The sequence below is a fragment of the Paroedura picta genome, chromosome 3 (genome assembly GCF_049243985.1).
Source record: "Paroedura picta isolate Pp20150507F chromosome 3, Ppicta_v3.0, whole genome shotgun sequence".
NCBI classification, from domain to species: domain Eukaryota; kingdom Metazoa; phylum Chordata; class Lepidosauria; order Squamata; family Gekkonidae; genus Paroedura; species Paroedura picta.
The window spans coordinates 151,241,758-151,267,825 of NC_135371.1; the positions used below are offsets into that span (position 1 = coordinate 151,241,758).

Sequence of the window (26,068 nt, forward strand, 5' to 3'; positions counted from 1 at the left end):
GAGAGCAAGAACGTGCTTTTTGTCCGTGCTTTCCGAATTAAGGATGCCAGCAGGCCCAAATAAAAGAGCCCTTTAATAGATGTTCAGTGTGTGGAACTGGGCAGCTGAAGGTTTTCACAGCATGGAAATAAGTGAAATCATCTGTAAATAACTTCCCATTAAAGCTCTATTAAAGGCCCAGGACATTCCCCTCCCCTGCCCCCGGCAGTTAACAACTCTAATCCCAGCAGTGGTGAAAAGTGCCATCAAATTGCAGCCAAATTATAGCAAGGAGAGGAGTGCTTAACAAAATTCCCAAGTGGAAGATATACGCGTAAATTGCCAGTTCAGATCATTTTTGTGATTTTCTAGAATGGTAAAACAAATCTGACAGTCTGAAGTAACAAGAACTCCCTCCCCAAACAATCTGTGTTGTTTTTCATCTTTGGGTACTGCTGGCCATTTACAGCACATGAATGGCTAGCAGCACCCATTCTACAGATTTCCTGAGCAGTGACATTCCTCCAATCGGATCTTTGCAAGGCAGGTGCACAGAATGCTGCCAGCCAATCACACTTGGAAACAGACAGCCACAGTTCCCTTTCCCTCCCACCTTTTGGAAGGAGGGTGGGGTCCTTTTGTTTTTTTCATCTTCCTATGGCTGGAATAATACAGGGCTGGGGTACTCTGTTCAGAAGCGTCTGGATTTTTTTCTCCTTAGCTCAACTGGATTTAAATGTTGTGGTTTCTTACAGGACAAAGGCAGAAGTCTGCTGCAGTTTTAGTGTCATTTGATTGAAAAACACTCACTCCGGCCATTAGAAAAATCCCCCCATAGGAAATAATGGCAGACTGATTGATATATTTATTATTAGATGTATAGATTTTTTATTATTAGAAGATTTATATAGTATCTGCAAGTGGACTCAGGGAGGTTTACAAAACTCCCAACCAAAACCCTCTCCCACCCCTCAACCCAACTGTACCCCAACCATTTCCATCTGACCTACAGATTGGCTGTTGGAAAGAGATGAGGGGAATTTCTGTTATTTAGGCCATTTTTACTTTTGCAAAAAGAAACAAACACCACTGCAAGGAAAGGTAAGAAATTTTCATTACTACACAATCCCTGTATGAGTAAACAATGCATAGAAGGTCCCCCATCTTGCACCCCCCCCCCCCCGCCCCATGCTATGGGCTGCTAGAGCTCTCCTGCTAGACCATTTTAGGAATTACTAGAGATAAGTGTTTGGAAATGAAGGGGTCTTTCAATTACAGGAAGGGCTGTGTTCTGTGCAAATTTGGTACCATTATCTTGATAAACAGCTGCCACAGATCCTCATATACCTTCCCCCTTGAAAACTGGCAATGTCCTATTTAAAAATAAGCAATCAAAGTACAAAAAAATCCCCCTGAAGTCTAGATTTTAAATTATAAGGACATTTTCCTGAGTTCACACTTCTAACGGCAGCTTAAGGCTTTGAACACAAGAGACAAGCTGAGGTGGTTTGTCATGAATTGCCTCTGTGTGCTAGGCCTGGACTTTCTTGGGAGGCCTCTTGTCCAAGTCCTAATCAGGGCCAGCTCTGCTTCGCTTCGAAGATCGGGCTGGCCTGAGACATCTAGATGAGAAGCTACTCCCACTACCTCAAATGACATAAAGGTACAGCTAAGATGATCAGCTGTTACTTGCCTTACTGACTTTTGACACTGATTCCTGTTGCTGTTCCTTTGTGGCTTGAGCTGCAGCAGTTAGAAAGTGATAATGCTTTAGGCTAAGAAAATGTGTGACCTGCTGGTTTTGGCTGATCCAACAGTGGATGGGGACATCAGAAAAGCCAGCCCAGATTCTCCAGTCAGCCTCCAGGGAGGGCAGTATATAAATACAATAAATAAATAAAATAATAAATAAACTTTCAGTGCACAGCAGATCTCCATGACTGTCACTTGTACTCTACACATACTATAGAGTCACAGACTCATGACTGGCATTCTCCCATCTTTGTCAAGACAAACTACTAGCACCCTACTTGCCCCTAGAACACCTAGTCAAAGAGATCCATGCGATGGTATCCTCTAGACTGAGCTTCTATAACTCGCTCTATGTGGGCCTTCCCTAATCCCTGATCTGGAAATTGCAGTTGGTCCAGAATGCAGGACCCAGGTCCTCCCAGGAACACCTTGGAGGGCCCGCATTTGACCTATGCTTAGGCAGCTACACTAGCTTCTGATTGAATTCCAGATCAGATTAAGGTGTTGGTATTTACCTTCAAGGCCATCCATGGTCTGGGCCTGGCATCCCTGAGAGACCACCTCTCTGCCTTATGTTCCTTGAAGAGCACTCTGCTCTGTAAATTACAACTTATTGGTGGTCTCTGGCCCCAAGTAATACATTTCTCCTCAACCAGGGCCAGGATGTTTTCAGTCTTGGTCCCTACTTGATGGAACAAGTTTCCAAAGAAGATCCGGGCCCTGTCAGAGCTGGCACAGTTCAACATGGAGCTCTTCCACTAAGATGGAGCTCTTCCACTAAGTTTTTGGTTGGGGCCCATGACTTCATAACATCTGTGGCCCTTCCCTACAAAACACCCCCCCCCCCCCCGAGTGAAACCTAGTCTGGAGATTTGTGGGCAGTGAAAATCTGGAGAAGACTATTGCTTAATGCTGCTAATTTGTTACTTATGCTTTTTTTTGTTACATGCTATTAATGTCAATGCATTGTGTTGGTTTTTAATTTACTGTTAATGTTAACCCATGTTGTACACCACCCTGAGCCATACTGGGAGGGCAGTATGTAACAAATAATAATAATAATAATAATAATAATAATAATAATAATAATAATAATAATAATAATAATAATAATAATAATAATAATAATAATAATAATAATAATAATAATAAGAGTTGGTTCTTATATGCCGCTTTTCCCTACCCGAAGGAGGCTCAAAGCGGCTTACAGTCACCTTCCCATTCGTCTCCCCACAACAGCCACCATGTGGGGTGGGTGAGGCTGAGATATTACTGATATCACTGCTCGGTCAGAACAGTTTTATCAGTGCCGTGGCGAGCCCAAGGTCACCCAGCTGGCTGCATGTGGGGGAGTGCAGAATCGAACCCGGCATGCCAGATTAGAAGTCCGCACTCCTCACCACTACACCAAACTGGCTATAATAATAATAATACCTGTCTTTAAAGCCAGTAAAGAAGGGTATTTCCTAGACCTCTTAGGCTTAGTTGTCTGGTACGCAGGCATTCTTGCTAGCTGGGCAGTTAAATTTTACTTATGTGAGTTTTTGTTTCTTTGTTTTGGCAGGCTGTGCAAAGAAAGGTGAAAGACAAGTGACTGGCAGCGAGCTCTGTTTCTCTACACAACAAAAGGGCTGGTCTTCTTCCCTGCTGTGCTGTCTGATATAAGACGAGGGCCAATTCAGTCAAGGCCTGCCCTCTACTGTTTTGCTTATGTGTGTGCTTTCTGGGAGAGTGCGAGTCACTCTCAATTCACAAGTCATCAAAACAGGAGGGATCTTTCTGGTCACAATTTACTAGAGTTCATTCTTTGGCAGGCATCGAGGATTTGCATCCACTTTTCTCTGACGAGCTTTGTCAGACCTCTGCAGATGCAAGGAAACGGTGAACGCTACATGCAAAATGTACCTTTCTTCTATGAATGCCAATCCTCAGCTAATAAAATCAGAGTCCAGTGGCACCTTTAAGACCAACAAAGATTTATTCAAGGCGTGAGCTTTCAAGTGCATGCACTCTTCCTCAGACAAGTGCTTGCCTAGGAGTAATTAATACTGCTCTCCTCCTAACCCCCCCGCCCCCACCCCATTGTATTGCTTATTTAGTGGACCGGCTAAAACCTGTTTGCCCAGGCAAACCTCTTTGTCTTTCATATGACTCATGCTTGGCCCCTCTGCCAGGGAAATCTCTTCCCCAAACCCAACAGCTAGACCTATTGAGACATGATGCCCCCTTTTCTTAGATCCATTAATGCCTTTCTCTAAGCCCGTCAACAGCCATCTCCAGACCTGGCCATGGAATTGCCCAACATCCTGCTCCATGGAAAATTTCATCATGTGTTCACATAGGCCACATCACCTCGCCCCCTCCCCAAAAATCCTATATAAACAGTGGCTGCACACAGTGACCTTGAGTGCTTTCCAACCGAGTGCTTTCCAAGTCGGGATCCATTGGAACCTCCCTTCATGCTGGTTCGTGTTGCTGATCTCTGACCATCCACTCTACAGGAACAGTAATTATATTGAAACCTCCTTTCCCACTCTATTTTCCCCTATCCTCCTGATTGCTAGTGTGCTAGATATATTTTATGATTTTCCTTCTAATAAAGATTATTATTTTTATTATATACCTTGAGTTCTTAAGGGCACAATTGCCTTGTAAACATAGACAAACAATCCATTTTCGCTACATTATCAACCTCTCGCAAAGCTTTCCCCCCACTGCTGAATATACAAATGTCACTGGACATGTGTGTATGTGATTTCTGGTAACTGCTGGATTTGGCCAGTGATCCATCTAATCCAGCATCCAGTTGTCTTAGATCAGCAGTCCGCAGGCTTCCGCTTGCTGTGGACCACTGTGGCGTAGTGGGCGGAAAGGGCAGCCCGGGGGCCTGCGCACACGCGGCAGCCCCAGCGCAAACGCGCATGCGCCATGCCGGCAGCCGCGGCTTCCCCTCCCGGCCCCTCCGGGCCACGAGCAAATCAGCCGCTAAAGCGGCCGATTAGCTTGCGGCTCAGCAAGCTTCTCTTCCCTCCCCTCCCGAAGCGAGTAGCTTGCCAGGCCGCGAGCTAATCGGCCGCTTTGGCGGCCGATTTGCTCACGGCCTGGTGAGCTTCTCGCTTCGGGGGGGGGGGGAGGGAAGAAGGAGCCGCGGCCTGGCGCCGAGGCCTTTGCAGCCCAGCGCCGGGCTGCGGCCCGCGGGTTGGGGACCACTGTCTTAGATGATCAGTAATCAGGGCTTAGAGGCCAAGGCCTTGTTCTTATGTCGTCTTCTAGCACTAGCATTTGGTGTTTTCAGTATGGGTAAGTCTAACATGAAACGCACTGGAAGTTTAAATATAAGCTGATGAGGCCTGAACTGGTGCTCACTGAGAGGGAAAAATATCTTGGAAAATATCAACTCAGTGTGCAGCAGTAGTGGAAAAGGCCAAAATCCATACTGGACATTATTAAGAAGGGAACTGAAAATGAAACTGACAATATGGTAATACACCCACATGGATCTTTGGTGCCGCCTCATTTGGAAGCATGGTTCTGTTAAATTCTGTTCCATGAGAATAAGGATTGTGCCCTGTAAGTGGACAGCGATGGAGAAAAAAGTCCTTATGTGGCAGACGCATAAAATTAAACTGATGAATTATGCATGAGATGTGCATAATTCATGCATGTTTCCAGTTATCCAAATTAAACTCATAGAGCAGCACGATTTGGTTGGGGTTTTTTAAGTGTGGTTGCTTCCATAGGAAGCCTGCTGGTAAAGGATTTCTATGTGATAGGCAGGGAACACAGCAGACAAACTCTGCTTGCCAACTGGCCTTACAGCTAGGCAGTCTTCCATCATAGCATCACCTCCTGGGTATGAACTCCCTTCCCTTTTTAGTTTCAAAAATCCTTTCCTGCTCCACCACAGATCATTTTGAGGGCAGCACTTCACCCATCTCTTCTTTCTGGAGAGGTTTCTCTGGAACCATATGAGAGGAACATAATCTAGACCTTGCACTCTGCGGGTTCCAACTTACTGGTCATCCCCGGCCCCAAAGAGACTTGCCTGGCCTCAACTAGGGCCAGGGACTTTTTGGTCCTGGCCCCTGCCTGGTGGAATGAGCTCCCAGAGGAGCTACAGGCATTGCAGGAGCTTTCAGCTTTCTGCAGGTCCTGTAAAATGGAGCTCTTCCACCAGGTCTATGGTTGAGATCTGGACAAAGAGAAGATCTGTGGGACCCCCAAAAGAGAAATAGGGAGGGAAGGTATTCCACCATATCCTTCTAATGGTGGCCAGCTGTTTACCCCTGGTCCCCAGCGGGGGTAGGCAGGGGGTTGGTCTGCAGTCATGTTCTTGCTGGGTTCGTATTTTATTAACTGTTCTGGGGTTTTTTTGTGTGGGGGCGGGTTAGGGGATTTGTATTTTACTTATTTTATCTTGTAACCCACCACAAGCCGGCTTTGCTGAGAGTGGCAGACAATTAATAATTATTGCTATTGCTATTGCTATTACATCCATCTGCTCTAGCTGCTCAAGGACCGGTTGTTTGATGATTTGTTCTAAAATTTTGCCAGCTATACAAATCAAGCTGATGGGTTGGTGGTTTCCCGGGTCATCCTTTTTCCCCTTCTTGAATATTTTTATTCACCTGCCTCCAATCATCTGGCACTTCACCTGTTCTCCAAGAATTGTCAAAAATAATGTTCAGAAGCTCAGAAATTACATCTGCAAGTTCTTTTAGTACCTTTGGATGCAATTCATCTGACCCAGAAGATTTGGTTTCATTTAAAGAAACTAGGTGTTTATGAACTAAGCCTACAGTGATCCTAGGCCACAGCTCCCATCTTTCATCACGTGAAATGATTTTGCGATGTTGAGCATGATTCCCCTCACAAGAAAAGACTGAGAAGAAGTAGGAATTGAGCAATTCAGCCCCCTATTCATCACCTGTTACAATGTAACTTTTTGATCCCTGCAATGGTCCTAGAATCATAGAATCATAGCGTTGGAAGGGGACATACAAGCCATCTAGTCCAACCCCCTGCTCAATGCAGGATCAGCCCAAAGCATCCTAAAGCATCCAAGTAAAGTGTGTATCCAACCTTTGCTTGAAGACTGCCAGTGAGGGGGAGCTCACCACCTCCTTAGGCAGCCTATTCCACTGCTGAACTACTCTGACTGTGAATTCCCCCCCCCCTGATATCTAGCCTATATCGTTGTACTTGTAGTTTAAACCCATTACTGCGTGTCCTTTCCTCTGCAGCCAATGAGAACAGCATCCTGCCCTCCTCAAATACTTAAAGAGGGCTATCATGTCCCCTCTCAGCTTCCTTTTTTCCAGGCTGAACATTCCCAAGTCCCTCAACCTATCTTCATAGGGCTTGGTCCCTTGGCCCCAGATTATCCTCGTCGCTCTCCTCTGTACCCTTTCAATTTTATCTACATCCTTCTTGAAGTGAGGCCTCCAGAACTGCACACAGTACTCCAGGTGTGGTCTGACCAGTGCCGTATACAATGGGACTATGACATCTTGTGATTTTGATGTGATACCCCTGTTGATACAGCCCAAAATGGCATTCGCCTTTTTTACCGATGCATCACACTGCCTGCTCATGTTTAGTTTACAATCCACAAGTACCCCAAGGTCTCGTTCACACAGAGTGTTACCTAGAAGCATATCCACCATCTAGTAGGCATGCTTTTCATTTTTCTGACCCAGATGCAGAACTTTACACATCCTTATTAAATTGCATCTTCTTGTCATTTGCCCATTTTGCCATTGTGTTCAGATCTCGTTGAACTCTGACTCTATCTTCTGGAGTATTTGCCAGTCCTCCCAATTTGGTGTCTTACCATGTCCCTGTTCTTTTTCTTACTTTGAATATAACTAAAGAACCCTTTCTTGTTGTTTTTAGCTTTTCTTGCCAGCTTAAGCTCATACTGAGCTTTAGCTTTTCTAACACTTTCCCTACAAGCATTGGTTATTTGTTTATATCCCTCCTTGGTTATAAGGTTGTCCATCCATTTCCTAAATGAGTCTTTTTCATTATTCAATTCTTTTGAAATTCTTCTTCAGAAGCATTGATTAATTTTTTACAGTACTACACTCCTTCTGCTTTCTTGTCTATGTGGCCTGTGTACAAATCATCAGTGGCTCTCAAGATACTGTGAATCCAGCAAAACTGCCTGGTATTCATCTGTCCTTTGAAGCTGTACAATCTCAGTATGTTAGGTTCATACCATCCACCTGCCTCTAGGAGACAGAAAGCTGACTGTGAGCCTGGGAGATAAGGATTCATTTTGGTCACACACCCCAATTTCTACTCTTCAGCCCTGTTCTCCATTCATGACATGGGAATAATAAGACTTCTGCTTCCTGGAGTTATTATAAGAATGAACATAATGGATATAGAAAATGGCTTTGCAAATAAAATTGATCTAATCGGTGCTGCCAATTATGCCACAGGTGCTTAGATGTTTGCCCAAGGGATGGGCCAAAGGAACATGATGTGGCCACTTTGCTAAAACTAGTGTGAGAAACCCCCTTGCCTAGGGATGCTAGATGTTTTTTTTAATGCTGAATGCAATTCCTCCCCATCATGATGTCACCTCTAAGCCACTTCCCCTTCCTATGACATCACTTCCGCCTTTCAAAAGTTAAATTCTCTGCCTTACACAGAGTGATCAGAAGAAAAGCAGAATCTCCTTTAATAACTTGCTGTAATAGTGAACCAGGTGAAGCAATACCCTGTTGATGAGGTTGTGATAGGGAATACTGACATTTTATAAATTGTATAAGGCTATAGTCCTCCTGTCCTTTACATTCAATGTAAAAGAGGCACACCCTTCTAAAGGCATTGATTTCACTGGCTTACAGTTGGGGAAACATGTACCCCTCACTTTCCATTTCTCAAGAACATATGCAATCTTTCTGTAAGAATTCTACAATAACTAAGTCCTACACAGACAGATCTGGTAGGGTTGCCATGACCAGGACCATGGAGGGTCAGCTGTCAATGACGGTGTGACATCACAGCACTAGGAGTCAACAGAAACTGTGGTAAAACCACAGAATGATTGGTGCTTCCTAGAGAGGACTGATATTACTTCCAGGTGATTTTGTGGTTTTTCTGGAAGTGATGTCATACTTTTAGCTTGACAACATTTGTTATTTCATTTTTCTCCCACCACCCCTGGGTGGTGGGAGAACAATGAAATAACAAATGGGAGCTGGAAAGGGGGTCCCCCACACTGCCCAGGGGCTGGCAGTGCTACGATCTGGCCATGCATTTTTTTTTTTACTACATCTTATTTGACATTTAATGACCCAATTTCTCTTCTGTTCAGAGAAAGCCTATTAAGTGCCTCTGAGTATATGTTGAATTTTTTATTTGACCCTTGGGTTGAATCATATCTTAAAGATTTTCCATTTGTACAATCATTCCCAAACACTGAATAAAGATATCATTATGAGGCATGCCTTGGAAAACCAATTACACTTCAATTCTGAACATATATATGCTTTTCATTTAAAAATACACTTAGCCCAGTGCAGCCGAGGCAGTCAAAAACAGAGAAGCAAATCACTGGGGCAGCTGTGATGGAACTGTGGACAAGTAAACAACGATGGCTTCAAAATTGGTTTTAAAAATGCCTTTCAGCACTCAATCCTGTGCGGCTTGTGCAGGAACAAATTACAACAGATTTGAGTTCGTTTAGTAGTCTGTCTCATGCTGTAACCCCTAGGCCCTTCCCTGCAACTGACCCCGGTGCACCTCCCTCCCCCACTTGTAGCCAGCCAGCCCCTCCATCATTTCTTGCCACCAAAGTCTAGCTCTGTAATGGATCAAGCAAGGAATTTACCCACAGTCTTTTCCTGCAGGCTGGCAGGGCTTCTGGAGCTGAAGAGGATCGATTGGCTGCTTGGTGTGATGAGAGGAAGCAGCAGGTAGAGGATGTCTGGGAACATTGAGGTTCTCATGCATAGCACCAGTCAGCAGCACCTTGCTGACATGGGCCAGGCTGGCAAGCACCCACAAATGATGCCCTACTGCTATAGCCAGGGAGACAGCCTGCGGACAGGGCAACAAGCTTGGCCAAAGGAGCTGCAAAACTGGCCATTTGTCATTACCTGCCTACTAAATGGGATTTTGGGTGGGAAGGGGCCTCAATGGAGTATAATGCTATGGAGTCCACCCTCTAAAGCAACCATTTTCTCCAGATGACACCTGCAGATGAGCTGTAAAACTGGGGGTTGGCATCCTTACAACCCTCACATCAACCTGCCACAGACTGCCTGCCCAGGACTTGCTCTCTCACCTCTGGCAGTCTAGATGGCAATGCCTAGATGGGAAATCCTTATGGGCAGGCATTGAGTTCCGCCTCCCTCCCCCCAAAAAAGTGGAAGAGAAATGCCAAGAATTCAAATGCAATGTTTGAACTCAAATCATGGGTTGGGTAGGGACTCAGAAGAGTGTAACTTATTTATACAGGTATTATATATACTCATAATAATATAGTCAATGCATGGTGAATTTATGCTGCCTGGGGTCCAGCACAGGCTGAAGATGCTGTGCAGAGAAATGGGTATGAGCTGCTTCTGCAGAGATGCTACTTTTGCTCTGCCACACATACACTCTTAGCTCACCTTGCACACTGAGAATCATAGAATTATAGAGTTGGGAGGTATCTCTAGGGTCATCTAGTCCAACCCCCTGCAGACTTCAAGAAATTCAGAACTACCTGCCCATCCAGGGTGACTCTAATTCCATGCCTAGATGATACCCTGCGCCTCAAGAAACTCAGAATCCCTGGCCAGTCTGGTCTGGAAAGATTTTGCTTCCCGATCCCTAAGTGGCAATCGGCATTTCACTGGGCATGCAAGGAAGGGCCACAAGAGCCAGGCATCTTTGGAAATTTGCCTAAGTGAAAGTGCTCATATGCCCCTTGCTACCTCTCATATAGCTCTGAGTGACATGGTGTGTCTGAAGGAGCTGAGCTCCACGGCTGAGCTGCACATGCCTCAGCAATTCAGCCCTAGCATGATTGCATAGTGGACATGAAGCCGCACCCTGTAGCCTGAAAGATTTCTAGCTTTGCTCAAAGATTTCTGGCATTCCGCTCTTAAGGCTCCGTTTTACATGCCTTAAAAAGACAGCTAGCCAGGGAGGTTTCCTGCCTCTGCCCCGATCTGTTGGCATTCTTCTCTCTCTTTGACACAAACAGAAGGCACTTGCCATATACCGCCAGGCAGAAAGTTACTTTGTCTGCCACTCCGGGTGGAAATCTGAGTGGTTTCCCCAAACATCTACTAAGGAGACAGCTGTTCTGCCTGCTGCTGTTCCTGACAGCTTTCTCATGAGAAGATGCACTTTCAGGAAAGCTGTTCAGCTTATCATACCTTGACAGGCTGGGAAACTTTCCTGCAGGCAGACCCATTCACGAGAAACCCACTCTTGGCCTGCCACAGGCTTCACAGCATGCCTGGCATCATTGTCCTAAGTTGGTCAGTTTGTTGAAAAGCGATTTTAGCCTGCTGCTCTTTTTGCCGAGAGAAGAGGATTTCATCATTTCCTAGCATCTTTTACTGCTCCAGCATAAGTCCCCTTCTAAATACCCTTGGGGAACATCTGCTCCTGCCCCCCTGATCTGCTATGGTTACACAAGAAAGTCTGGGGTGCATGGAAGAATCCATACTCTGGTAACCTGCCATGGCACTATCCCCCATCCTGAAAATCAAATCTTTGCCTGTGTGGGGCAGCAGCAACAGCAACAGCAATATGATTCAGTTTGTAGCATGCCTGATTTGCGACCCATGGACACTCACAAAATCTGGGTATCAAATGAATTGCTTCAGTTTGTAAAGTTTGTGTTGTGATAAAATTTCCCCAACCCCGAATCCTAGAGGCACATAGAGGCACCAAGGGATCTTCCACTTCCTCTCCTCTACCTGCCCACCAAATTTGGTGAGGACTGGATTTAGGAGATTGAAGTTGCACCCCCTCCAAAAAAGGGAAACAAAAGGCTCATGATCAGGAGGTTCTTTCTCCATCCCCAATCCGTCTTAGGTTTCATACTGCTCTTGTCAATTTCAAATGACTTCAATCACTTTCCAAAAAGCCCCCCCCCCCTTGCTGATGTTCCTTTGTGTCCTGCGTTCTTGCACAGAGCTTGCAATTCTCCACCCACCCACCCCCACCCCAGGTTGGATTTTTTGTGACAGTGCTTTAAGTTTGATCAGTTCCTTTAAGCTTATATCACCATGGTGGTACTGGATTCTTCTGGACATTCTGTACACGGAACTAATTGTTCTGGACTTGCACGATCCACCCCCCCCCCTCCTGCTTCAGTTTCTTGTGATGCTATGCTTTGAGATCAATATGTCCTTTTAAGCTTGCATTGCTGCAGTTGTATTGTCATGGAACAGCCAGGTCCTGGAGACGGCTCTGACTCCTTTGATAAAGAACAGCTGGATTCCACTCGTCTCAGTCACTAGCTAGCTGCAGCTGAGCAATCAGACAAAGAATCACAGTTAGGAGGCTATAAGGTATATGTTTCATCCTCCTACCAGGAGCTGACAGTTTTGTTGTTGTTATGTGCGAAGTCGTGTCCGACCCATCGCGACCCCATGGACAATGATCCTCCAGGCCTTCCTGTCCTCTACCATTCCCCGGAGTCCATTTAAGTTTGCACCTACTGCTTCAGTGACTCCATCCATCCACCTCATTCTCTGTCGTCCCCTTCTTCTTTTGCCCTCGATCTCTCCCAGCATTAGGCTCTTCTCCAGGGAGTCCTTCCTTCTCATGAGGTGGCCAAAATATTTGAGTTTCATCTTCAGGATCTGGCCTTCTAAAGAGCAGTCAGGGCTGATCTCCTCTAGGAGTGACTGGTTTGTTCGCCTTGCAGTCCAAGGGACTCGCAAGAGTCTTCTCCAGCACCAGAGTTCAAAAGCCTCAATTCTTTGACGCTCGGCCTTCCTTATGGTCCAACTTTCGCAGCCATACATTGCAACTGGGAAGACCATAGCCTTGACTAAACGCACTTTTGTTGGCAGGGTGATGTCTCTGCTTTTTAGGATGCTCTCTAGATTTGCCATAGCTTTCCTCCCCAGGAGCAAGCGTCTTTTAATTTCTTTGCTGCAGTCCCCATCTGCAGTGATCTTGGAGCCCAGGAAAATAAAATCTGTCACTATCTCCATTTCTTCCCCTTCTATTTGCCAGGAATTGAGAGGGCCGGATGCCATGATCTTTGTTTTCTTGATGTTGAGTTTCAAGCCAATTTTGGCACTCTCCTCCTTCACCCGCATCAACAGGCTCTTTAGTTCCTCTTCACTTTCTGCCATTAGAGTGGTATCATCTGCATATCTGAGGTTGTTGATATTTCTCCCTGCAATCTTGATCCCAATTTGTGACTCCTCTAATCCCGCATTTCTCATGATGTGCTCTGCATACAAGTTAAATAGGCAAGGCGACAGTATACAGCCTTGCCGAACTCCTTTCTCAATTTTGAACCAGTCAGTGATTCCATGTTCAGTTCTCACTGTTGCTTCTTGACCTGCATATAAATTTCTCAAGAGACAAATAAGATGCTCTGGTATTCCCATCTTTTAAGAACTTGCCACAATTTGTTGTGCTCCACACAATCAAAGGCTTTAGCATAGTCAATGAAGCAGAAGTAGACGTTCTTCTGGTACTCCCTAGCTTTCTCCATGATCCAGCGTATGTTGGCAATTTGATCTCTAGTTCCTCTGCCTCTTCGAAATCCTGCCTGTACTTCTGGAAGTTCTCGGTCCACATATTGCTGGATCCTAGCTTGTAGGATTTTGAGCATAACTTTGCTAGCATGAGAAATTAGTGCGATGGTGCGGTAGTTTGAACATTCTTTGGCATTGCCCTTCTTTGGGATTGGAATGTAAACTGACCTTTTCCAATCCTGTGGCCATTGTTGAGTTTTCCAAATTTGCTGGCATATTGAGTGTAGCACTTTTACTGCATCGTCCTTTAAGATTTTGAATAGTTCAACTGGAATGCTGTCACTACCACTAGCTTTATTGTTGCTCAGACTTCCTAAGGCCCATTTGACTTCACATTCCAGGATGTCTGGCTCCAGGTCAGTAACTACCCCATTGTGGTCATCAGGGATGTTAAGCTCGCTCTTGTATAGTTCTTCTGTATAATTTTGCCACCTTTGTTTGATCTCTTCTGCTTCTGTGAGGTCCCTACCATTTTGGTCCCTTATCATACCCTGACAGTTTAGGTTCAGGCAACTGCCTTACCTCTTCAAGGTTCCCCAGGTCCAATGTTGGCACAGGTGTAGAGGGCATTTACAGTCCTGATGCAGTGACTACTGCATATGTCGGCACCTGCCTGAAGCAGAACAATTACTGGATTCTCCTGGGCATTCTGTACACTGAACTGGTTGTACTGGGCTTGAAAAATGGCCTACCCTTCATTTTGTACTAAGGGATTCTGTGATTTGACATTAGTCCTCTTTTGCTTGCATTGCTGCACTTTCAGGAGTCTATGGTAGGGATGGGTGATTCAATTTGGATAAGCTTTTCAGATCACTCCAAGCTGAATTGCCTATCCCTGTGCTTTAAACCAGTGGAATCAGTAGTATCTGTAACAGCTCGGTGAGCGGTATCATATTTGGTTAAGGGCCTGGTGGGCGGAGAGTGTGCAGGGCCGGTCCAGGTGAGGGCTCAATCAAAAAGTGTAAAGCTCCTTCTGATTGGCCCCTCACCGAGACAGGCCAGAGTTCTAGCCAGTTGGGAGGGGGGTGTTTCCAAGAGCAACAAAGGGGAGTCTGAGGGCATAGGTGTGGGCATTCCTTTTGAGGGGGGGATTTCTCTTGCCAAACAGTTGGCTGACAGGGAGGCAACAGAAAAGCTCCTTCTCACTTAAAATACTGCTCTGGCCGGGGGTTAGACACAGCCAAGCCATGTGTATTTCTTCTTCGCAACTCTCTGCAGATTTGAGGCTTACTGCACAGTGTTATTCTGCAGATGAAACTGGATGCTGTTGCGGAGGTTCTTTTGTCTCCTGTTTCATCTGCACAACAACTCTGTGCAGGAGGCCTCAAGTCTTTCAGTTCAACAACAACCTGTGTGGGAGGCCTTAAATGTTTCTTCTCTACCACAACCATTTGCACATTTGCAACCATGTGCAAAGAAAGACTTCCTCTTAGGGTTGCCAGCTTCCATGTGAGGCTCTCTACCCCACCTCCCTCATGGGGAGTCTGCTATGGGGATAGAAAAGGGATTGAAAAATGCTTTGAGACACCTGAGGCCTGCTGGGTTACTCCGGCCCATTCCCAGTTCTTTCAGACCTCTCACAGCCCCACATCCCTCACAGGTTGTCTATTAGAATCAGAGTCCAGTAGCACCTTTAAGACCAACAAAGATTTATTCAGGGTGTGAGCTTTCGAGTACAAGCACTCTTCGTCAGACTAAGAACTCCTCGAAAGCTCACACCCTGAATAAATCTTTGTTGGTCTTAAAGGTGCTACTGGACTCCGATTCTATTGTGCTACTTCAGACCAACACGGCTACCCATTTGAATCTATTATTAAGGTTGTCTATTGTTGGGAAACGAAGGAAAAAGGTGTTTATAAATCGCTTTGAGACTCCTTTGGGTAGTAAACGACAGGGTACAAAAATCCAGTTTTCTAAGGGGCAACCATGAAAGAAGCATGTGAGCACATAACATTTTATCAACAGTGAAAAAATGGAGACAGAAGGAGCAGGGTGGACATCTGTGTACTGTGACTACTTCTTTATTAGGGCAGGGGGACATTTCAGTATCTGTTTCCTAATTCACACAAGAAAGGAAATGATGCAGAACTGGGAGGAATTGGTTGCCATGCAATCTCCCCCTAAGAAGAGTTTCCAGTTCCTTCACATATCTGAAGACATGGCTCTGGAAAGCTCTCACAGGACTTTGACCAGCCCAAGTTCACCCAGCTGGCTGCATGTGGAGGAGCGGGGAATCAAACCTGGCATGTCAGATTAGAAGCTGCCATTCTTAACCACCACATCATGCTGGCTTAACTATCCCAGCCTTGTTCAACCATGATCATGATCACAGAATTTTTTTAAAAAATGAAATCTTCAGAATAGGCAAGAAGACATAGACTGCTGAATAGAAAGAGTTGTACCAGATCACTTTAGTCTTTCTTTACACTGACTGTAGATTTACAGAATGTTGCATGAAAGAAGAATACAGGTTGTGCAGCGCTCTGTGCCTCCGACTACACAGATAAATTGCCATAACCATTTTGCAGGTAAAATGATGGGCAGATCCATTTTCCCACTGCGGTACCTACATGCTTGTCTTCATAAGCTTGCCGTTTGTCTGTGTCTCCCGCTCTCATCCCCCGCCCATAAAGAAACAAAAAATGAAGTGGTTCCTGTAGTTAGAACGAATGATCAAGTTTCATTTTTCTCTACTATCCATCCACCTGCACCTTGTGTTAGGACGGGGCCCTTAGCGTTTTCTCTAATAGGTTTTCCATCTGCTATTAGTTCCTTTTATTGCAGTGTAACTATATTACCTTATGTAGCTGCCTATTGGAGCTGCCGACGAGGGATCTCCAGCCACTACCTAAACTGTATAATTCAGTTAGGAAACTGCTGCTTTCTGTCCCAGACAGCATTTTCTGCTTATTTCACACTGTAAGCTAAAAAGATATGGTTCTAATGTCAAACTACAAAATGCATGAGTGCCAAAGGAACTGTCTTTCTAAAAAGTGGAAATAGCTGGCATATGTTGTTGGCATCTGCAGGAGGAATGAAGCCGCCTATACAATCTGCATTGCAGATTTCAGGGGAGCTGCGGGAAGCAAACATCTCAGACTTCCATGTGCCGGGTATAATAAAAGATTAAAACGTTTCTCAATGGGTATTTCGAGAATGATAAATCATGTGTGCAGCATATGTTTTCCCACAATCTCATTCAAACCATCCCATTAGAGTTCCTGTCCCATGTGGCTTTGGGTGGCAGGTCTAATAATCTCCCGGACTAACCTTTGGTCAGCTAAAGGTGATCCCTCCCCTTAACGTTTATATCAATGGAAAAGCTTGTTGGATCCAACATATAAGGTTAAGTCTTAGGACCTGACCTCCAAGTGAATCTGGGGTTGGCTTCAGAAATACCATGGAAGTATGAGGCAGGGAAAGGAACAAAGCTGCTCAAACCAGGAAAAGCATATTTAAGGGGGGAAAATACCATCAAAAGTGGAGAGGAGCCTTTATCAACTTTTTTACATGCCCAACCAGGGCCCTTTCCTTTCCATCCCCTCAAGACCCATCACTGGCCATTTTGGGAGGAGTGGGTGATGTTCCTATCATCTGATAAATGTTCAACAGATTTTAAAAATACATAAGCAATTACATTTCCACCTATTCAGGAAACCTTCCAGAGCCATCAAGAAACCCCATGGTTTCATGAAAGCCTGGTGTAGAGCAAGCGAAGATGAACCCAAAGTTTGTAGTGGGGTTAGGATCCACCCAGGATTTTCCTAGCCTGGAATCTTCGAGCCCATCACAGGTCAAGCCCAAACTCCTCTATATTTGGGGCCTAGTTCAAAATGAGCCTGGCCTGGTACTAGCCCTCCCTAAATATTCACACAGAAATGAAGCCATATAATTTCTCAGAGTTTAAAAAGTAATACAATCAAAGCACAAACCATGGCTAACCCTGCTTAGCTCTCAAGCCCTATTGATCTTGGGCCAACTGGGGTATTCTGTCTGATTATTCTTTTAGGAGGGAGGGAGATATTTTTATTGAAATCAGCTATTTTTTTGGGTGGAAAGGGGATATTTCAGGATTTAGTTTATTTGATTTGAATCTGATATGTTTTAATTATTATCTGTCGGCCGCCTTCAGCAAAAGCAAAGTTGGAGTGCAAATATTGTAATAATTAAACAAACAAACATAACAAATCCATTCTGGGAAGAAACCATGAACGTTTAGAAGATGGAACCTAATTCAGTGGAAGCAATAGTCTTAATTAGCATTGAAGAGCGCACAGAAAGTTTAGGGAGCAAGAGAACCAGAGCGGTTCCTATACTAGGGTTGCCAACTCCAGGTCAAGTGTCCAGAAAAACATCATCCGGGTCAGACCATTGGTCTATCTATATCACTATTGCCTGCTGCAACTGATAATGTCTTACTAGGGTCATGGGCCCAGAACAGTCTTCCCCAATGTTTGCTACCTAAGGGTTTTTTTTTTTAATGGAGGTACTAGGGATTGAACCTGCAACCACCCTCCATGTTGATTTGGCCTACTCACTTGGCTTCCTGAAGATCATCCACATTGCCTACCACCACTCTCAGTGGTAATGGGAGAAAAGTAAAAGATTTTAAAAGAAGAAGAAAAGTACTGCTGCCAGACTCTGTGGTTGTACTTTGCTTCTGAGAATAACCTAGAAATCTCCAGAAACTCTACGGAAGTTGCATAGTTCCATTAGTGTAAGGTGACCAGATTGTCTACTAGTGGTCCATATAAATAAATAAATAAATAAATAAATAAATAAATAAATAAATAAATAAATAAATATATATATATATATATATATATATATATATATATATATATATATATATATATATATATATAAAGATACTATTTTTGCATTCTGTGCATTCTATGAAACTTTTTGTTGCTCCATATAGACCAAATTTTTAATCAAGAACCCTCCCGGTCAATGGTGTCCCTCTTTACCAATGTTAAAATCTGGTCACCTTACATTAGTGAAGCCAGTCCTGTCACTTGCCCCTAGGTCTGCTCACCTCAAGGTGAGACCAATAAATCTCCCAGAATTACAAATTATCTCCAGACTACTGAGATCTTTTTCCCGGGAGAAAATGGTTGATATGGAAGATGATGATTTGACATTATATTCTGCTGAGGTCCTGCCCATTCAAAAACCATGCCCTCTCCAGGCTCCGCCCCCAAATCTCCTAGAATTTCCCATCCCCAGTGTTGGCAATTCTACAGGTCCTCAAATGTCCCCACCTGCTGGCTGTCAGAGTTGGCCTAGGAAACCTCTCCATTACCTTTATGGACCACTAGTAGCTCAGAGGTCCTGTCCAAACAGGTCTTCTGAAGCTATATCATCACTGTGGCCATCATCATCTTCATAAACAATACACATGGATCTATAAGTCTGGGCCTCGTAGTACAAAACAACAAAAGGTGGTCCCTGTCTGTTGTGTGCAGACAGCTCCACAACAAGCAATCTACACAATTCAGATCCTGCAAGAAAACAAATGCTTAACTACGTCAGAATCGTTCAGATCTTTTGAGCAAATTGGCTGAAACCTAAAGCATCCCCTTTTCTCGTTCTCTCTCTCTTGCCCCCCCCCCTTGTTCTTGTTTTTGCTCTCTGGGCTGACTCACCATTTTAAACTGGTGCAAAGCAGCTGCAGAAATTACAACCAGACTCAAGACTACCAAATGGGATTTCCCCTCTAATTAATTTCTTCATGAATAAGAAAAGATCTTTGGCATTCTCAGTGGTAATAGAGAAAGTGCACGGTATTGTGGGACAGAATCGTGTGAATGGGGCATTAAATGCCTTGGGCAGCTCAGTATCCTGTATGTGTAAAAATGGAGGGAGGGGGGAATCTTTGCAAGAAAATGTCACAGCTCTCTATTTGTATTCATTAGTTTTGAGCTTGGTAGCATTTGCGTTCAGCTGATGGCAACCCCCAAAATCTTTATCAAGCAAATCCTATTTATACCAAGTAGTTCGCTTTGAAGTTAGGTTTTGTTAGGCTAATGAGAATAGTGTTCTAAATTACCATAAATATAAATCCTCATTCAATATGAATGTAAGTCTGAAGTCCCAAGCTGTGAATAGCAGTACCTAGTTAGATGAACCAGAATATTCATTACAGGGCTCCAAATAATCTGTAGGCAGCTGCATTAAGATTCGAGCAGGCAAAGGTAGATAAGTATTTAGGGAGAGTGCTGACGGATTTTGTAAATTGGTAGCTGTCCAATCTGCATAGCAGTGAAGATCAGAAAGTAGAAAGGGGTTTATCATAAAGAAAAGAAGAGCAAAGCATTTGGGTGGGACGAGGATCTCCATTCCTCTCATATAAAACCAATCAAGTAAAATTCACAGTGGAAAATTCCAAAACAGACTCCATGCGGTTCATTAAGTCAGATCAAAATAACCCAGCACATTATGCAAGCTTTTGTGTTCTCCAGAAAAAAGGTTGGATATTAAAGGGGAGGGGCCACACTTTTCAGGGTGTTAAGCTCTCAGTGGCTGCATGCATGGATTTTGCTGTGGACTAATATGAGTCTCTTGTGGCGCAGAGTGGTAAGGCAGCAGAAATGCTGTCTGAAGCTGTCTGTCCATGAGGCTGGATCCCAGGAGCCGGCTCAAGGTTGACTCAGCCTTCCATCCTCCCGAGGTCGGTAAAATGAGTACCCAGCTTGCTGGGGGGTAAACGGTCATGACTGGAGAAGGCACTGGCAAACCACCCCGTATTGAGTCTGCCATGAAAACGCTGGAGGGCGTCACCCCAAGGGTCAGACATGACTCGGTGCTTGCACAGGGGATACCTTTACCTTTACCTTAATATGAGTCCAAAGTTTTAATTCACACTGGAAAGTAAAGCATGCTGGAAATGGAATGGAAAACCAATGTATTAGGGTGTAGACAGAAATAATTCTTTTAATTTTCCTCTTCTTGACCTCTTTACCAAAAAAGGTCCTTTCAAATTTGCTTGCGGTGGAATTTGATGGCAGCTTTAATACTGTATTCACTGGGTGACAGCAACTGTCTTCAATCTCCGGTGAAACTCTTCTGCAAAGGATGGAAATGAATTTCTTTACATCCACAGGTACAGTTCAAATGTTGAAAGAGTTTTTTTTTAAAGTTGTGATAAAATCATAGGTGCTAAACATGCTTCTCTTCGGCCCATTATGCACGGCCGCCGAAACGGCGATTTCGGGTCACATGGAAAACGCGGAGGGGGAAGACGCGACGCATACCGGTTATACACGGGGCGGGGCGCGACGGCGGCAAAACCCAGAGTAACCGATTATGCACGCGCCGATCCGGGCGCCGCTTCTGGTTGCGCCCCGCTCACCCGGAAGCTGCGCTTTCTTCCGCGTTTCACTGACGCGGCTTTTTCGGCGGCATGCACCGAAGCTGCAGCCGGTTGCAGCCGGCTCCGTGCGTTATCCGTGATTTTAGTCGCCGCCATTCCACCCCGAATGTGCGCTAAAACCCCCGTGCATAATGGGTCTTACAAATGAACTTTGAACAAAAAGTATACTTATCTGCTTGGGGATAACGGTGTGCATTCCCCCCCCGCCCCATCTTGCAGCGTTCTGCTGGTTGGCCAGCCTTTTGTGATGCTCATGATTTAGGATGATTGGCCAATGTCTCCCTAGTGGCCACCAATAGATATTAAATGTTTGAAGTTAATTGGTATTCTGGTTGACTCTGGTTAGGCCTGATTCAAACATAAAGGTAAAGGTAAAGGTAAAGGTAAAGGTAAAGGTAAAGGTAAATGTAAAGGTAAAGGTAAAGGTAAAGGTAAAGGTAAAGGTAAAGGTATCCCCTGTGCAAGCACCGGGTCATGTCTGACCCTTGGGGTGACGCCCTCTAGTATTTTCATGGCAGACTCAATACGGGGTGGTTTGCCAGTGCCTTCCCCAGTCATTACCGTTTACCCCCCAGCAAGCTGGGTCCTCATTTTACCGACCTCAGAAGGATGGAAGGCTGAGTCAACCTTGAGCCAGCTGCTGGGATCAAACTGCATGTCTGCTGCCTTACCACTCTGTGCCACAAGAGGCTCCTATTCAGTCATAAGTGTACACTTAAGCAAGAAAGCCTAGGCAGCTAGCTCTCTTCTTGGATGCACACTTGAACATGGTGAGGAGTTTGTCTGTGTCAGCCAAGCTGAGAGCAATACCAAAAGGGGTCTAAACTCTTAGCAGAGTCACTCAAGGCAGGATGCTCACAACTAAGACAAAAGATTAAGATGCACCCAACTGCTCTGGGAAGCAATGGCCATACTGGCAAGAGAACAGACAGGTGATGAGGTAGGCGGAATCTTCAACGTCTAGCTACTGGGCAGCAGCAATAATAGAGGGTGACACCAGCAAAGGATCTTTCATAGATAAGGGCAGTGACACTACATCTAACCCTGATTCGTACTGTTCAAAAGAAGGCAGTGGCAAACCACTTCTGAACAGCCATAATCCTATGATGAGACAATTCAAAATGAAAAATAATATAGTGCTAGATAATGGAAACCCAAGGTACGATAGCTTTCTTTCTTTCTTTCTTTCTTTCTTTCTTTCTTTCTTTCTTTCTTTCTTTCTTTCTTTCTTTCTTTCTTTCTTTCTTTCTTTCTTTCTTGGACAAAAGGTTTTTTACTTATTTTTATATTTAGGAAACAAAGTAAAGATGCAAAGGGGATACAGAAATGAAAATGAGCCTTATGGGAGGGCGGTACAGAAATTCAATAAAATAAAAAGGGGTTGCATATTACGATTATGTGTATTAAAAAGTTATGAAACATGGGGTTTATGAAACAAAAAGCATTTCTCCCAACAGCCCCTTTTTAAAACTTAATGATACTTACTTCTGTTAGGGTACATTTATATTTAACATTTTGAATTTCAAATTCCGTAACTGATTTGTTTTACATCAATGTTATTGATTTCATCTTTGCTACATATTCAGTATTATATATTTGTGCCACCTTTGCCTACCCACTGTAACTTTTAACAATACTGTATCAAAGTACAGAAAGAAAATCTGTTATGTATCTCATAATAAGAAGGTAGAGGATATTTCTTCTCAGGATCCACTTCTTTATACATTTATATTCAAGATGTTACATTTAAAACTTATTCTCATTCTGCTTCTATATTTCAATACATTTGTGTTAAATATTTTGGAACTACTTCTCATTCTAAATTTGTCTCCTGCTTGCATAATACACATTGTTTCTCCTGAGATTTCATGTTTCTCAGATGTTAATTTTGCTATTAATGTTTATTTTCCCATTCTTTGAGGTGAGGACAGACATCTACTCTCTTCTGCATAAATAATTCTATCCACTGTCACCCTGTACCTGAATCTCTCTTCCAGAATTTTTGATAAATGCATTAGGCAATATACAAAATAACAGTCTTAGCTTCCTTAAGGGATATGAATATGTTTCTGGCTATATTCATAAAAAAGGAGTAAGAGCTTCAATAGACTGGAACTGTTTGGTTTAAAGGAAAAACTGATGGGGGGATACAGAGAATTATGAATAAAGAATTGCAGTTTTGACTCACCCAAGGAAGAAGTAAGATTTTCAACTCCAAACACCAAGGACAATAAATTCAAAATATCCCCTAAATATTTTTTAACATTTTTCTTTAATTTATTTTTCGATTTATACCCTGCCCCTCCCAGCATACCAGCTCAGGGCAGCTTCCAATATTATTATATGAAAGCATATAATACATAAATGCATATACTGCATTACAATTTAAAACATCACCATAAAACAATCATGCCAACTGTGTAGGCAAAACACTTCAGAGCATCTTAGTTTTCAGGTGTCCATAGAAAAGGAGCCCAGATGGTCTTAACCTTAAGTCCTGATGCTCTTTGGCCCCAACCAAATGCCTGGTGGGAGAGCTCCATTTTACTCAGTTCCATCAGGATCCTTAAGTCTTCCGGGAGCTCCTTCCACCAAGTTGGTGAAATGTGGGTTAAATTTTCCATTGAAATCATCTGAGCCTCAGGGGAGAGCAGTACAAAAATGTAATAAACAAACAGAAGAGCTCAACTTCGACTGCATTTTATCCATGTTGTTTTGTTCTGCTTGGCTATCATGTGGGCTTTCGCCATTTAGCTTAAATTAGCTAAACATTTATATTGCTTTGATTAATATTAACTGATATAAATAAGACGAGCAGTTGTCCAGGGGTCAAGGGTACTCTAGAAAAGCATTGTCTTCTCAGCATCCTTTAGTGCGTTCTGGATATCAGTGTCTCCTGGAACAGCTGAAACATAGTGACAGCAAATGCCAATACAATTAGATAAACTTCACTTCTCCTAAATTTATGGATGAAGGAAACTCTTGCAGCAAAGCCAAGCTACATGTCAGCTGGAGAAGTCAAATGAGAAGAAGGCAGTGGAACGTGTCATCAAGTCTCTAGAAGTAAAATTAGAAGATGGTGGTAGAAAGTGCTGTCAACCTGCAGCTGAAGACGTAAAATAAGAAGATGGTGTTGGAAAGTGTTGTCAAGTTGCACCTGATTTATGGCAAGCCCGTAGGGTTTTCAAGTTGGGAAAAAACACAGAGGTGGTTTCCCATTCTTCCTGCCTCTACGTAGCCCCCCTGGACTTCATCCGTGTTGGGAATCTGGCTGTGGTCCCAGTAAACCTTTGCACTTGCCCAGACATCGCAAAAATCACTAAAGAATAAAACAGAGGTAGTCAAACTGCGGCCCTCCAGATGTCCATGGACTACAATTCCCAGGAGCCCCTGCCAGCTTCCACTGGCAGGGGCTCCTGGGAATTGTAGTCCATGGACATCTGGAGGGCCGCAGATTGACTACCCCTGGAATAAAAGATGCAATACCCTCCCCACTGCTTGAGGTTCCACTCCGGTTGAGCATCCAGAGAGATTGCAATGAATGCTTCACCTTGAATCCTTGAGGTATAGCTTGAATGAGGCACGAGAACAAATAGGCTTAAGAAAAATAAGTTTACTTGAAAGATATATACACAGATATATCATACTCACTGAATAGCCAGCCTTGTCCATCTGGGCTTCTCAAACTGAAGCAAGTTACAAACAAAAGTTCTCTTCTACTGGCTAAACATGGCACTTGTTTGCTGACTCCTTAGCAAGCAATAACATAGCAAGCAGTTACAAGAGGGAGGAGGACAGGCAGACAGCCAGAGACAGACTCTGAGACTGACTGAAAGTGACTGACTGGGAACAAAGCCCCTTCCCTTCTTTTCCTGTTTCCCTCAGAAACAAAAGTCTCAGGTGGAGTCAGGAGGAACAAGTTCAGACTTGCCTGTTGGCAATTTCCCGCAGTTCCCATTCTGCAGCCACTGGGTGTCTCTGCTAAGCATTTAACCAGGACCTTGTAGCTTACAATAACCAGCCCTACAAGCTAGGTCTGCTCCAAATAACTTGCTGATTGTATTGCAACACTCAGGCCAATTCCACACGGGTGGAAAAGGCTGAGAGGGTGGTCATATGGAAGTGGAGCAAATCCTTGCTTCCACATGACACAGCCGCTGGGACGGCCCCCTCCTGGGCCTGCCCTATGGTAGCATAGAAGGGGGCAAGAAATGCCCGGGTCAGCTTCACAGCAGTTCAACATGCTATGGGGCAGACCAGAGCGCTGTTTTTTGTTTCAAGGAATGTCAGAATGTATTCTATGCAAGGCCACCTCCCTGCAAAATAGCCGCCTGTGTCCCCCCTGCTGTAGCAGAACCATTCTGCCACTGCTGTGTTTCCCAAGGAGACACATTCCAGCACATTCCATAAAGCTCCGCAGAACCACACCGGCCCAAATATTAGAAAATAACAGTCTACTTTGCTTAGAGTACTTTCCTAAACTTCCCATTTTTACTTTTCTACCCTATTCCCTCAATTCCACATTCTTGAGCTTTAAAAATATCATGGCCTCGAACAGCAGACTTGGTTCCTGAGCCCCCTCCTCCCCTTTCCTGCACAAGCTGCATCTATTTGTATGGATGATAACCGCCTAGCTTGGTTCAGTCAGAATGCCTCCATGCCGATCTACTCTGTGAATCTCTGCATTCCCCCATGGAATATGCTGTTCTTGTTCTGCTCCAAAACTTCCATCTATTTCAATGGAGAGAGGTTAAATACAACTGACAGCGACATGCTTAAAACAAGGACAAAGAGATGAGAATAAATCAGTTTCTTTGGAACGATGAAACTTTTAAAAGGGGAGAAGCAACTGTGAAAATGCAAGCACCAACTCTCAGAAAAGCAAGGCTCTCACAGCTTTTGCTGTCCTTCCCATGAGCTCTCCTGCTTGCTATTTCTCAAATGTGCCACATTTTTAGCATGAGTTTAGGTATCCACCTTCAGTTCTGCACTGCATACCTCTGAAGCACAGGAAGAGCCAGTGTGGGGTGAGGAGTACTCCGCAATATTAGGAGAGTGAGATCTTGGATCATCTTTGAACGTGGATAGCATGGATGTTTCAGGGAGAAATCCAGTCTACAAACATCCCTGTTCTTCTTCTTTTTTTAAGAATGTTCTCCAGAAGCCATATTGCAAGCTTTCTATCTTATTTTATCCCATCATCCTTTCAAGGAGCTCCAGGTGGCTTCGG

The 26,068-nt window shown here is 44.2% G+C and overlaps 1 long non-coding RNA gene across 1 annotated transcript; it reads right to left on the reverse strand.

Moving 5' to 3' along the window:
• Positions 1 to 23,091: 23,091 nt before the first annotated feature.
• LOC143831351 (uncharacterized) lies at positions 23,092 to 24,829 on the reverse strand. Its single transcript, XR_013228842.1, has 2 exons — positions 24,490 to 24,829; positions 23,092 to 23,944 (listed from the first exon to the last, which is right to left on the reverse strand). It is a non-coding gene; the product is annotated as an uncharacterized LOC143831351 (long non-coding RNA).
• Positions 24,830 to 26,068: the final 1,239 nt, after the last annotated feature.